Source organism: Thamnophis sirtalis, unplaced genomic scaffold (genome assembly GCF_051295495.1).
Source record: "Thamnophis sirtalis isolate CommonGarterSnake01/CBP01778 unplaced genomic scaffold, rThaSir2_p1.2 scaffold_12, whole genome shotgun sequence".
Lineage (NCBI taxonomy): Eukaryota > Metazoa > Chordata > Lepidosauria > Squamata > Natricidae > Thamnophis > Thamnophis sirtalis.
The window spans coordinates 696532-711867 of NW_028261392.1; the positions used below are offsets into that span (position 1 = coordinate 696532).

Genomic DNA, 15336 nt, shown 5'->3' on the forward strand with positions numbered 1-15336 from the left:
TTCTCAGAATGAGACCGATAGGCATTTTGAAAAAGAACCAAGCACTGACGTTTTGCTCTTCTGCGGCCTTACAAATGAAAGAACAAGCAGAGATGGGAAGTGTTATTTTGAGAAGGGGGGGGGGGAATAGCTACTCAGGCATTATTGTGGCCGGACAACTTCGAAGGATGCATAAAAACAAAGCGCATAAGGCCCACAGGAGGGACCCCAAGGCCCCCCAAGGACCGTGACTAACAGCTAGGCTCCACTTCAACCCATCCAAAGCAGAAATGGGCTACAAATAGACAAGAGGCAGATCTTGACAGGAAATTAAAGGATGTGGGATTGAAGTGACTCATTCTCCTTTTGCAGATCTCAAAAGCTGCCCAAGTGCCAGTTGCAAACCAGCCTCGGCCGTCCCCGCTTTCATTGGGAGACCAGGCAGCCCAGTGGGAAGCCTCGGCCCCCTTCGCAAGGAGACCCCCGGGGGAATCTTCACTCGCAGGAGGTTCTGGGGAGGCGAAAGGATGCACACGCAGAAGGATTGCGTTTGGGATGTTGGGGAGAAGGACTGCTCCACGGTCATAAATCAGGCTAGTCATATGATGGAACGGATACACAAGCATAATGGGCAGATCTCCATTTTGTCGTAGGTAGAGGTGGGGCAGGGGTTACAACGCAGTACTGCAGGCTAACTCACTGCCCGTTGCCAGCAGGAGTTCGATCCTGACCGGCTGAAGGTTGACTCAGCCTTCCGTCATTCCCTGGTGGGTCAAATGAGGACCCAGATTGTTGGGGGAAAGAGGCCAGTTCTGTAAACTGCTTAGAGAGAGCTGTAAAGCACCGGGAAGTGGTAGCTAAGTCTAAGTGCTACTGCTACTACTTGATTAAGAGATCAACGGAGTTGGAAGGGACCTTGTAGGTCATCTAGTCCAACCTCCCAACCAAGCAGGAGACCTTGCACCATTTCTGACAATATTTGTAATTGATAAGTGCAATAAATATAAGCTCAAGACTGAAAACCATAGAAGCAGAACTTAAAAAAAAAAAAAACTTGTGAAAAGGCTCCCGTTGAATCCTTCCGTTTCTCTGCTCATCTCTACAAGGTGAACTCCCGGCATCAAAGGCAGAATGCCGAGGTGGCGCAGTGGTTAAATGCAGCACTGCAGGCCACTTCAGCTGACTGCAGTTCGGCTGTTCAAATCTCACCGGCTCAGGGTTGACTCAGCCTTCCATCCTTCCAAGGTGGGTAAAATGAGGACCCGGATTGTTGTTGGGGGCAATATGCTGACTCTGTAAACTGCTTAGAGAGGGCTGAAAGCCCTATGAACCGGTATATAAGTCTAACTGCTATTGCTATGCCTGAGACTATTCATAAGGGTCATCAGATGGTGGCCATGCTGAAGAGGAGAGTTGGCCAACGGTTCCCCCTCCCCCCATGGCTTGTTGGGTGGAGTCAAAGGACACCACGGGTCGAAGCAGTAAACGGGGCCCTGGACAAGCAGGAGCATCCATGGTGAGCGAAGGGAGGCATGCAGACAAGGAGAGGGCTGGGTACGGATGTGCTCACATCCAGAGCGACACACTGCGCTAAGCATGTACGGCAGGGAGCCCAAACGGAAGGGAAGGCTTGCAAGCATCCCAACGATGTTCAGACATGCCCAGGGCCACAAGCTTAAATGACAGAGATAAGAAAACTTTTCTGAACCTGCAAATGCCCCCCAAACGGTCTTCCCAGGTGAATTACCCACCATTATCATCAGAAACATGATCAAGGCAGCAGAATTAGCCTGCAGCCCCCTTTAATTGGAAGTATGTGGACAAAAGTCAAATTAAGAAAAAAATAATCCTAGCATGCCACTGTGATGTCTATGTAGAGGGATCATTTTGTATCTCTCCTTTACCAACAGGAGATAATATGAAATTATATTGTTTGGCTGAGCTGCAAGAGCTGCATGCAGGATGAAAATCTTGACCTATCTTGACACCCAGGCTTGCACTCTGTAGTATCTTTATAGTAATTAAGGTTGATCTAACTAAGTACAAGTTAGGAAACGATTTAAACATTTATCTCTCAGCTGCACAATAAATCAAGCTCACCCTCCCAGTTTAAAAATACAGCTTTACTTTTGATTGATTACTTCCCATAGAAAGGTCTTATTTTAATAAAGTTTCAAGCTTCCAATGTTTTTTTTTTAAATACACCTGTGGGTAAGTTCAGATGGGGATAAAATGAGCCAACCCCTCCTTTCAGGATCAAACTTCTGAACTTCCATTCAACAACTCACGATGGATCCCAGTGTTCTCCTGTCCTCATCACGTAACCAGGTTGATCCTTGTCATAAATCAGAAGAGGGCAACTTGTGGCCCCAGAACCCCCTTACAGGACTCCACAGCTCTTTTGGAATGCCAAATATTCCAAATATTTGGAATATGTATGGAATATATATGGAAAGCAAATTTGGAATACGTTATGCAAATCTGATGGCTGAAAACCACTGGTGCAATTATCTAGCATTAAAACAAGAAACTCACAGAAAACATCCTAAGTCCCAGAAACGCACAAAAAGGCCCAGCCAGAGAGGGGACCCCCCCCCTCCTACAAACTGCCAGCCCCTCCACCAGAAAGCAATTGTTGATCCGACTGCCTAAAACTTGGGCTGTCGCAACTAAAGGCCCTGCAAACTTAATAGAGAAGATGGGAAGTCCCAAGAAACCAAAGCTTAGGATTTAGCTTTAGAGTTTAATTTAGTAGCGTCTAAATTAGCCAAATAAAAATGGGCAGAGAGATTTGCTATAATAACCTGGTAAGCCCAACTTCAGAAATGAAATCGCTCATTTTTCGATTTAGTTGTAATGGTACATTATTGTAAGTTCAGGACTGAAAACCGTGGAAGCTGAACTGAAAATTTTTTTTTTTTAATTTGTGAAAAGGCTCCCGTTGAATTTGGTAGCTCGACAGAAGGTTGAGTCCGTTTCAAAGAATACCACATCGCTAACAATTATCCCATTCATTCGGCGCGCAGAGGACCACCTCCTCAGATCTCTTTTATTTATAAAAGATCAGTGTCTCCTTTGACTGCAAGCGAAACCCCCCCCAAAATTGAAGTTCATCCGCAATGCAATTTTTCGTCTGAAACTCAGGAACTGGTGCTCTGCGGTTGCCTTTTAAGGATGGGAAGCTGAAATGTAAAATATAAAGCCGTTTTCTAATTGTTGCAGCTACCGGATAGGCGGATATACCCCGGACGTCTGAGTTACGGCCATGTTGACTGGAGAATTAAGTCATGAAACGCTAATCTAAACCGTTTTAAGGAACAATGCAACGTGCAATTATGGTGGGTTTGCTGTGATTTTAATTGGAGGTTCTAAGTTACCTGGATCTAATTACAACGACGACTCTTGTTGTTGATGGTAGCTTATCCAGGGGCTGCTGACACTTCCCTTCCCGTAAGCTTCCCTAGGCAGAACTGGGCACCCCGGGGCAAAACGCTTTGAATCAAGGGGCCTCAAAGGGGTTGACTTTCAGAATGGGTCCAATATCTGGGACCCCAAAACTCCCGTGAAACTGAAATCTGGCTGGTTTTATAAGACAAGTTATAACATAAACGTTACCATAAAACAGTTTGTGATCATAATACAGAATGTCACCATAAAAACATTTCCTGCGCTGATGTCTGACTACGCTTTACAGACCAACATGGGCTTCCTTACAAGCCAAGATTCCTCTTCGAATCTTCCAAGGCCGGACATCAGAAGCCCTGTTATTGTTTGAAGCTGTTGAGGAATCTGGTACAGAAGCATCTCTGAAACCGTAAGCCGAGTGGCCAGAGGTCATCTAGTTAAAACTAAGCTGATGGGTTTTTTTTTGTTAAGTTTCCAGAATGGCCATCGAAGCCAACTCACTTCAAGAGTTGCAGAATCCAAACTCAAGCGTCCCACCTAGATGGCCATCCAGGGTCTGCGTACATCCAAGGAAGATGGGGGCCAACATCTCTCTTGCAAAGTTGGTTCCATAACTGAAGCCAGGCGTCCCACCATATTCCACTCAAATCTGCTCTCCCATAACTTCAAAGCAGGTCTTGATGTCCTACGCTCTCCAACAATAACAGTTCTGACCAACTTCTTCCAACGTCTTTTCTGGTCTAGGAAGAGTCCCCTAATAATATCCCCGTTGAACAGGCCCAACCAACCGCTTCAATGTCTCTTCATAGGATTTAATCTCTCACCCTCCTCAGAGCTTTTTGGGTTGCTAAAGCCTTCAACACAATGCTTGGGGGTAGCGTGACCCGTCAAAACCGCGCTTGACTAAACCGCGCCCGATTAAACCGCGTCGCTGATGTCATCAACAGGGCGACAACAGCCAGCACGGAGAAAGAAGGGCGCTTTAAATAGCGCTTTGAAAGCAAGCCGATTCAAGTTAAGGTAAGGGTTAGGTTTCGGGTTAAGGGTTAGGTTAGGGTTAGGTTAAGGGGAGTTAGGTTTAGGAGTTAATTTTAGGTTTAGGGTTTACAGCGTGCTTCTGTCTCTGCGCTGTTGTCGCCCTGTTGATGACGTCAGCGACGCGGTTTAGTCGGGCGCGGTTTTGTGGGTGAACCTGGGGGTAGACAAGGGAAACTCAAAGGAAACCTTGAGCAGTGCAAAACAGACTTATTCCCCATTATTTCTGCTCATGAAACCTAACAAAATTAACTGGGCATGGTGAAAGGGGGAAAATGGGGACAAGATAGAAGGAGGTTGGAAGTCTGCGAGCCTAACAACCACAACTGGGTCTACCAGAACTGCCATCAACAAGCAGTGGTGTCATCTGATGATTCACCTAACGACCGCTTTGCTTAGTGACAAAAGTTCTAGTCCCAATTAGGGGCGCTAAGCGAAAACTACTTGTGCGGCGACGCCATACCTGTGCATTCGATGCTTCTTGTTTCCTTACTGCAAAATTAATCTCCCTTCAACTTTATTCTGAGATGATCAGCCCACAATCATTTTGTACAAATTGTCTTTGTCTTCTACATCACTGGCTTCGTTCTCCAGATTTCTTCCTCTACACCAGCCGTTAACAAAAAATACTGAAGAATGCAGGATTCAAGCCGTAATCCTAAACATTTATTGACCACCAAAGACCCCCAAGACTTAACTTTAGGTCATCCCACTCAACATCTTCTCTCCAATTTTGCAAGGAGTCCCTGATAAGAGCTTTGGGTTGTTGTTTTTCCCCGTCTCACCATTTTGTTTTCATTTTACTATGATGTGAGCATGGATGCAACAAGGCAGAAAACATACACACACACACCACTGCAACGCCTAAGGAACCGAGTGGGCAAGAAAGGCGATCCACTCTGGCCCTTCCATAAAGAAGAGAGATAAAAATAATCAAATATGATTGTGAACAGGAGACGGGATGACGGATCCCCGGCAGGCAGAAAAGTTGTAATTGCATCAAGTCAACTGAAGGTTTTGTGGTAGTTGGTGACTCACAACTGCGAGCAACCGAAACAAATCTGTGCCAACTACATTCATCGGTATGTGAAACACGCTCTTTGCCAGCAGCAAATATTAAGGATGTGACAAAACAATTTCCAGAACTCACTGAGCCTCTGCCAATAAATTTCCTTCCCTGCCAATTCCGATAGGCACAAAATGGTATTCTGGAAAAAAAGGTAGAAATGTGCAGCATCATGGGCTTTGGAGTTCTGGAGCCTGATATTCCCCATCAGCCAACCTGTCCATGGAAGATTACGAACTAGCTAAGCAGTCCTTAACTTATGACCAGAGCCAAGCCCCAAATTTGTGTTGCTAAGTGAGAAAATTTGTTAAGTGAATTTTGCCCCATTTTACAACTTTTCTTCTCGCCTTTGTTAAGTGAATCTCTGCAGTTGTTCAATCATTTTCCCCATGGACTCTGCTTGTCAGAAAGTCACAAAAGGTAAATCACGTGACCCCCGGCGTCATAAGTATGAGTCATGTATGAGTTTCCAGCTGGTGAGGAATTTTTATTGCTTTTTAAAAAAGAGACTGCCTATAAAAACTCAAAAACCAATTTAAATTAAAGAATAGACGAATCAAGCGGCGGAATTAAATTTGGAATGGTTTTGGACGGTGGTTATCTTACTTTTTAAATGTTATTTTCATGGATCAAATCTATGCAAACCTTTTGAAACGGATGGATTAAGTTTTCTTCTTCTACCTTCTCTTCGTGACTCTCTGTAATTTACAGACTAAAGTTTCCCTCTTTTATTGCTGTGGGTATTTTTCTAATTCATTTAAAGATTGGACCTCTTTTTCTAATTTGAAATGATAATAATGTATACAATGTGTAGTGTTATGATAAGTAATAATTGGATCTGAATATTGAATGGTACCCATGAAAGGAAGATTAGAAATCCTTTTGGATTATATACAAAGGTTAATAAAAAAGAACTAAGTTAGATACAGTTAAGTTTTGATTATTAGGGGGAAAATGTTATGATACAGGATATAATCAAATAAAGGAGGGATAATGATGACAACATATATGTATGTATGTATGTATGTATGTATGTATGTATGTATGTATATATGGGTATAATATAAGGAAACTAGATGAAAATTGCAAACAGTGATTTGGAAAGGAGGATTAGAAAAGGAGGATTTTAGAAATATTAAATGGAATGCCAGTATGTGGTTATGTATTAAATCTTGGTATATTTTATGTTGGACGCTTAAATAATTATAGTCAAATAAAAATGGAGGTACAAGGGTAACATGTATAAATATCTGAGTTAAAATACTTGAGTTAATATAAATTATGCTTGATGACTGTGGAAGAGATGCACGGAAGTCTTTTTGTAACCAACTGATACACTTTCTACAGTATGTAAAGAAGGAAGATTTTACGTGTTGTGTTTGTTTTGAAAATAAAAATAAATTCTATTTTTTTAAAAAAAAGTATGAGTCAGCTGCCAAGCGTCTGAATTTTAATCCCATGACCACGGGGATGCTGCTGCAAAGGCCCTGTGAAAAACGGTCATAAATCACTTTTTTTTCAGTGCTGTTATAACTTCAAACGGTCACTAAGAGAACTGTTGTAAATCGAGGGCTCCCTGAGACAATGAGAGGCCCCTGGTGCTCTCTGAAACTGGATTATTTTTCTTGCAAACTTCTCACCTAAACCTAGGTAACATTGTCAGTTCTAGCCAGGACTCCCTACTAGCCCTGATGATGTTACCTAGCTGGGTCATGAAACGTCTGCCAAGCTCAGAGCGCATGGAGGGCTGCGCACTTCAACCCTGAGCGCCAAATACCCTCCTTTCTTCTTGCGACAGTGAGTGCAGATCGCAGAGAGCTGGAAGAGGCTTGTGGCTTGACTCAGGGTCTCCGGAGGAAGGGGCAGAACTCGAGAGACGCCACCAGGACTAGCACAAAAAATAAAACAAAAACGGGTGGGGGGGCTGGATCAGGGGGGGCTTTTAAACCTGGCCTCTGAGAATCCTTCTTTATTCAGGGACACAAAGACCCCGCAAAGGCCATTGAGGAAGGGGCTAGGAGAACCGTTTCCTTCCTCTGTGCAAACTATGGGGAGTAAATCAGAAGGAACCAGCAAGACAGACTTGGGGGGTTTCTAGCACCAGAGAGAGAGAGCAAGCAGCGCTTAATACACGAAGGCAACTGGCGGGAGGCCCCCCCGTGGTTAGAGGCAGGCAACGGGAGGAGAACTACCCAAAAGGAACGGAAAGACAAAAAAAGGGAGAAGGTGCAGTCCTCAATCTTATGACCGGTTGCTCAGAAAACTGTCCAAATTGCCTGAAAAAAAGGAGACTTACTACTCAGATCAAAGGGTCTGGTTGTTGCCCCCCCCCGAAGTCATGTGACCGCATTTCCGGCGCTCAGCAACATGGCCGCATTTACCGCCATTTTAGTCACGTGACCATGCTTTACTGAAAACTAACGGATGCTTCCAATTTTCGGTGAAACTGTAGCATGGCAGAAAACGAGTTCGTTTAACAACCACTGAACACACACAAAGGTTGCAAAATCAGGTTTAGGCATGTGGCTAAACCCATTTTACGACTTATAGCCCCAATTGGCAGCCTCCATTACGGTCACGAGAACTACCGATGTTTTAAAAAATCCACAGCTTCAAACAAAGGAATAAAACCAGATTAACTCCAGGTTGAAATAAGCGGAGGAAGACATAAAAAGGAATACAGGTAGTCCTCAGTTTATGACAACTGAACCCCAAAGTTATTTTATAGCAATAGCACTTAGACTTATATAGCGCTTCATAGGGCTTCCAGCCCTCTCTAAGCGGTTTATACAGAGTCAGCAAATTGCCCCCAACAACAATCCGGGTCCTCATTTCACCCACCTCGGAAGGATGGAAGGCTGAGTCGACCCTGAGCCGGTGAGATTTGAACAGCCGAACTGCCGAACTGCAGTCAGCTGAAGTAGCCTGCAGTGCTGCATTTAACCACTGCGCCACCTCGGCTTTTGCTAAGAGAGGTGATTACATCCCCCCCCCCATTTTACAACATGTCTTCTCACAGTTGTTAAATGAATCATTACAATTAAGTGAGTGACACGGTCATTAAGTGAATTTGGCTTCCCCATTGACTTTGTTCCGTCAGAAGGTCACAAAAGGGGATCACGTGACCCTGGGACCGTCATAAATACGAGCCAGTGGCCGAGCATCTGAATTTTGTCCCTGGGGACGCTTGCAACAATCGTAAGGCTGAAGAACAGTCAAAAGTCTCATTTTTCAGTGCCATTAGAAGTTCGAACCATAATTAAACGAATGGTTGTTGAGCGGAGGGCTTCCTATGGAGTTGTTGGTGTCTATTCTTTGTAAGAAGCACCAGTGGAAGAAATGGATTATCTTGACCTCCTCAGGGACCCCAAATTCCTCCCAGGAAATTCCCAATTTATCTCGCTTGAAAAATCTCTCCTTCAGAGAGCAGAGCGATATACAAGACTCAGCTTTAGGGACACCTAAGATGGGGAAATCGGAGCAGCAGGAATGTTGGGAGAAAGAGTTGCATAAATAGAAGAAGAATCAAGATTAAAGACTCGGCCTTGTTTAGGGAAACACAATCAGGAAATACCCATTTACTTTCTAAGTCTCTAGGACCAGATGAACTATAAACCTTGGCGACTTTAAGATGGGCGGACTTCAACTCCCAGAATCCCCCCGCCAATTGTGGTATGGCTGGGGAATTCTGGGAGCTGAAGTCCACCCATCTTAAAGCCTCCAAAATTGAGAAACACTGGCTAGAACAGTGTTTCTCAACCTTGGCAACTTGAAGATGTCTGGACTTCAAGTCCCAGAATTCCCCAGCCAGCGAATGCTGGCTGGGGAATTCTGGGACTTGAAGTCCGGACATCTTCAAGTTGCCAAGGTTGAGAAACACTGGGTTAGAATATTAAAGAAACTTGATGATCTGCAGATCATAAAAGAAATTAATCCGTAACAGCTTGAAAACCACGCCGTAATTGTTAGTAACCAGGAAGGGTTAGTCAGAAACAAATCTTTTGAGGACAACCTGATTTCTTGATTCCTTAGCAGATTGCTGGCTAGTATAATTTAAAGGACTTATATAGTCAATTTACAATCCACGCCATCAGCAATCCCTGTGAAACTGAAGTACCATCAAATTACAGAGCCACCCAATTCTGCGATGGGCTTTTATGCTGTCCTGCACCATTTTTTAATTAATAATTTGGATGAGTGCATGGAGAACTGTATGCGCTTAAATGATTCATGAGATGTGAATTGAACCTTGTGTCTGAGACCAAGCCACTAATTAAAGTAACATATATTTTTTCAGGAATTCCCAAAAACCTAAAAAAAAACACTGCTGCTCAAGGGATCCAGTCCCCAAAGTTAACTCTTAAAGCATCTTGATTTCACAAACAATCCCTCCAGAAAAACTCACCTTACTGGGGAGAAGGGAAGCAGAGGCATTTAATAGAGAAGCATAAATAAGTCACCTTGTTTAGTACAGATTAATTCCTATTTTTTAAAATGAGCACAGATTTAATGTTTATCAAAAGTGATGCGAGAAATCCAACTTTGATACGTAGAACAAAAAAAGTCATCCATTTAATAAAAATTAATGTAAGTAAGTTAACGGCCAAAACCGGACCAATAAACCGAGTTCCTGGGGGGGAAAGCTTCTGACTATCCTTTGTCAGCCTCCTTACAGGACCAACTGGAGGAGAGAAACCCTGATGGCTGCTGGGGGACCCCCCCACTTGAAGAGAACAAAAAGACCCCTGTGAGATATTTCTGAAACTTTTATGGGCCCTTAAAGCCATTGGCCACAGGTTGGAGGCGCATCAATCAATAAACAAAGGCTGCATCAGCCACATGGGCTGGGGGGGGGGGTCACACCTGTTAATTCACAAAGGGGAAGGGGGGGAGGGGCTGGGCTCAAGGACCCTCCCAGCACCGGGGAAAACCGGACGGCGTTTCCCGGGGATGTAAAGGGGGCCAAGAGAATCCCAGGCCTGCTGTCATATCCACGTACATCTTTATTTGGAGAGCTTTGGGGTCGTTTGGGAGCCCCCAGACCCCCTTCCTGCCCCGGGGAGGGGAGGGGAGACTTGGGGGTCTGCTGCACTCCTGCACAAAGCAGCCCCGAGCCCAGCAAGACGGGAGCTCCGGAGCCCCCTCTTTAAAGCAGCTGCCTCCCCCTCCGCCCCCCGCGACCCCGGGAAGCCTCCAAGGGATGCTGGCTGCGCCCTGGGTGGCCGGTCCCGGAGAGCCGCCCAGAGGAGGCGCCCTTGCGGTCAAAGGGCCACGGGCTGCAGGAGGAGCGGCGGGCGCTTCCTTTGGGGCTCAACGCCGCCCGGGGCCCCCTCCGACTGGGCTGCAAGAGACGCGGCTCCCCGCTTTCTTTTAAGCTTCTGCCCCGGCGAGGCCGGCCGAGGGGCCGCTGGGGGCGCAGCGGGGAGGGGTCCGGGGGGGCATCTCGACCCAGCGGCCGCCCCGCTCAGCCCCATCCATACAAAGGCGCGCAGCTCTCGCGCCCCTCCGGATCCCTCGCTCCAACCCGGCCGCCTCCTCCACGCGCGCCCCGCTCCGGGAACGCCGGGAAGCGCGAAAGGCGAGCCCGCAGGAGGGGGCGGGCGGATCCCCGCGGGGGAAAGAAGGGAGCCGGGCACGGAGAGCCACGCGGGGATCCGCGGGAAGGGCGCCCGGCACGCAGCTCCTCCTCCGCCCAGGCCCCGCCGGCAGCTGCCCGCCTTCCCGCGGAGGACGGAGCGCGGGCGCAGCGGCTGCCCCGGAGGGAGGGAGGGAAGGCGGGAGGCCTTCGGGGGAGCCGCTTCCCCTGCCGCGCATCGCCTGCGCCCCTTCCCCGCCCCGCTGCCTCCCGGCCCCGGCAGAAGAGCCGCCGCCGCCGCCGCCGCACGTGGCCGGCTCTCCCCTCCGCATCCCTCCATCCCTCCGGCGGCCGCAGGACGGAGCCATCATGGCTTCCCCGCCGCCCCGGAGCCTCCGCGCCCGCATCGCTTCTGCCGCCGCCGCCGCCGCGGGTGGCCGGGATGGAGAGCCGGGAAGGGGGCAGATGGAGGGAGGGAGGGATGGAGGGGGGTCCGCCTGGGGGCTCCGGGCGCTGCACTGACCTGCCGCTCCTGCCGCCGCTGCTGCCCTCCTGCCGGACGGGCGGGTGGAGGGAGGGTCGGGGGGGCGCCTGGCGCTGGGCCGGGCTGGGGGTGCCGCTGCTCCGGCTGCCTCTCCTGCCGCCGCCGCCGCCGCCCCGGCCGGCCGCCCAACCGCCCCGCGGACCCGCCTCCTCCGCCTCCGCCTCGCCCGCCGAAACCAGCGCGAAAAATGCCCCGCGTTGATTGGCTGCCTGGCCGCCTTCGCGCCGCCGGACCCGCCGCGCCCCATTCAAACCCGCCGCCGCCGCCGCCGCCGAGGAAGGACCGCCGGAGCCCCCTCGCCCCCCAAGGCTCACCCCGCCACGGCTGCACCTCCGCCTCCGGCTGGAAGGACGCGGCTCCTGCAGGGAAAGAGTCTCCCTTCTGGGGGTCCCGCCTGCAGCGCTCGGCCCTCGCCCCCTCCCCTCCCTCCCTCCCTCCCCTCCAGCCCCGACCCCGAGAGCGTCTGCTGCCCCGAGGGGCTCCCCAGGCAGCCTGGCGCCCGCGGGCCCCCGGATGGGCCTCTGCGCTCAGCCCCTTCCCTTCCGCCCGAGCCTCCCGGCACAAAGGGCCGCCTTTTGCAACACAAAGCCCCCCCCCCAGGAGCCCCCCTTCAGCCCCCTCCCCAGCTGCAGGAGGGCCGCCTGCCTCGCGGGCAGAGAAGGAGGGTCCCCGGGCATCTGGCTGGGCCCGCTTGGCCCCCCAGAAGCCACGTGGGCAGCTCCACAACAGCTGCAGGCTCAGCTGGCAGGGTTTGAAGTTGGAGAATGCAAAGATATGGTGATATAAATAATCCATATTATTATACGTGTTAGCATTACCCTTGTTACGCTATAGGACAAGGTTGAAGCAATGGGGAGGCAATGCAGAGAATTATAAAAGCTAAGCAGGGAACCCGATACAGAAGGCTGTATAATTACTTCACATTGTTATGTATGTTTTGTTTGTTTTTGTGGTGTTTTCCTTTCTATTTTTAAAGATTAAACATTCAATATTTTTTTTTTAAAAAAAAAGCTGGGGACCCCAAACCCCCCTAGTACAGCTGCCCTCTGCGGGGAAGCCCCTTCTTGGTGACTCCAAAGGGCCCCTTGGAATCAACGGTTGTGATTCCTAAGGCTGAACTAGGAAAAATGATGTTACTTGGGATTCTGATTTCCAAGGCGCTTCAGACAGCCAGGAAAAAAGGAAGGAAAAAAGAGAAAGAGAGAAAGAAAGAAAGAAAGAAAGAAAGAAAGAAAGAAAGAAAGAAAGAAAGAAAGGGTTGAGACATCAAAAGAAAAGCTGCAGGAGGGGCAGAAGAAATTCCAGAAGAGGAAGACAAGGGAACAAAGATCCGGGTTGGGGGATGAGGGGTCCACCAGGTCGGGGATCAAGGCACAAAGATTACGGGCAGCCATTCAACCTCCGTAGCCCTGAACAGAAAGAATCAGGGAGTTTTGTTAAGATAGGCCTCGACGTAGGACCGCAGTTGAGCCAAAATTCATGTTGCTGAGTGAGAAATGCGTTAAAATGAATACTGTCCCATTTTACGACGTCTCTTGCCAAATTGGTAAATTGAATCGCTGCAGTTGCTAAACCAGGTTGCGAAATGAATCTGGCTTCCCCGTTGATTTTGCTTGTCAGAAGGTTGCAAAAAAAACATGACCCCGGACATGCAACTGTCATAAAGGTGAGTCTTTTGTCAAGCATCCAGATGTAAATCCTGTGACCCTGTGGATGCAGCAAAGGTCCCAAGGGCAAAAAAATGGTTGTAAGTCAAAGACTAACCAGCAGTACAATTTATACCTCCGACTTTACTCAGTGTTTACTCATAAAGTTAATCTGGCTGCAAAGCCTGCTTGGGGAAATAACTGCTGGTGCTTCATTGGGGGGTGGGGGGCTTTTCCATGCTGCAGGGGGCAACTTCACTGCAGAGTTTTGCCTTTCTATGGACATTTTATAACTTCCCAGACTTTTTTTGCTTCTCCATATCATTTTCTTTATTTCCGCTTTCAACTTTCATAATCCAATCCTTCGTTGTAATTTTATCTTAAGGCTCCAAACTTTTGTTTCCATGACAAATAAAGTAAATAAAAAATTCACCTTTGGGTCGGTATGTGCTTCGATTAGCATGTTTGGTTTGCATGCTACCAATCGTGGGTTTGTTAACAATTATTTCTGACGCCAGTAATAGCTCACTCAGCAGATAACAACACATCATGGCTTATGAATGATGAGGCTTAAAAACCAGAGACTTCATCAAGGCATAGGGAGGCCTCTTCCTGTGTTGATTTGGAGCAATGAACGCCTTAACCTTTTCCTTTCTCCCAGGGTGGAAACTCCAAATTCATCATCATAAACCAGAAAAACCAAGTCAGCATCTCCTCCTACACTGTAAGGGGCCTGCTTTGTTTCTGCTACAGTTTTTCTAGCCCAGGGGTGTCAAACTCACGTGGTCACCTGACGTATCTGGACTTCCCCCCCCCTTTGCTAAATCAGGCGGGGGCAGCATGTGACGCAACCGTGAGCTTGGCACCCCTGTTCTAAGCCATCTAAATTACTTGCACAACTTTCGAGCTTCCAGGATTTCTGGGTAGATTCAAACACAAAAGAGAGAGAGAGAAAAAAAGGAATTTCCTGCCTTTGGGAAGAATGACCGGGAAACGGGCGCTTCAGCTAATCCTCAACTTACAACCACAATTGCCTCCCAAATTTGCATTGCTAAGCAAACTTAAGTGAGCTTTGCTCCATGTTGTGACCTTTCCTGCCAGTTAACTGAATCATTCCAGTTCAGTGAATCACATGGTCATTAAGTGAATCTGCCTTCCCGTTGCCTTTGCTTGTCAGAAAGTTGCAAAAGAGGATCATGCCATCCCCGGGGCTGCTCCAACCGTCATAACCATGAGTCAGTTGCTAAGCACGTGAATTTTGGTTTGTGTGAGTACAGGGATGCTGCAATGGCCGTAAGTGTGAAACCTGGTCGTCAGCCCCTTTTCTTAATGCTGTGGTAACAGTCACGGACCGAATGGTCGTAGGCCTGTCACACGTAAGCCAAAGGCTGCCTTTATAGTCCCCAGGGCAGCAGTCAAAAAAGCGAATCCTAGGCTGCGTTAAGAGAGGGAGAGATTCAAGACCCTGTGAATCATTAGCAGCGTTTTATAATCCTTTGATAAGACCATGCTGGGAATCCTGCATCCAGTTCTGATCATCGCAATATAAAAAGATGTTGAGATTTTGGAAAAAGTGCAAAGCTGAGCAACTAAGATTAAAAGGCCTGGAGACTAAAACATGAAGAACAGTTGCCAGAATTGGATATATCTATAGAGAAAAGAAGGACGGGGGGGGGAACACGATAAGTAGTTTTGCAATATTTGAGGGGCTGCCCCAAAGTGGGAGTCGAGCTGTTTCTCCAAAGCACCTGAAGGCAGGAGGAGCAGCGATGGATGGAAACTAATCGAGGAGAGAAGCAACCTGGAAGCAAGGATAAATTTCCTGACAGAACAATTGATCGGTGGAATTTCTGGCTTGTGAATAGAATAAGAATAGAATTCTTTATTGGCCAAAGTGTGACTGGACACACAAGGAATTTGTCTCTGCTGCAAATAGCAATATAGCAGTAGACTTATATACCGCTTCATAGGGCTTTCAGCCCTCTCTAAGCGGTTTACAGAGTCAGCATATTGCCCCCAACAACAATCTGGGTCCTCATTTTACCCACCTCGGAAGGATGGAAGGCTGAGTCAACCCTGAGCCGGT

The 15336-nt window shown here is 48.0% G+C and overlaps 1 protein-coding gene across 1 annotated transcript in view; it reads right to left on the reverse strand.

The window, feature by feature from the left end:
• Window positions 1–11704, reverse strand: part of NSD2 (nuclear receptor binding SET domain protein 2) — a 48929-nt gene extending 37225 nt beyond the window's left edge. The window contains exon 1 of the mRNA XM_087726193.1: window positions 11584–11704. The gene's annotated coding sequence lies outside the window, so the exon portion shown is untranslated. The remainder of the gene's footprint in view (window positions 1–11583) is intronic.
• Window positions 11705–15336: the final 3632 nt, after the last annotated feature.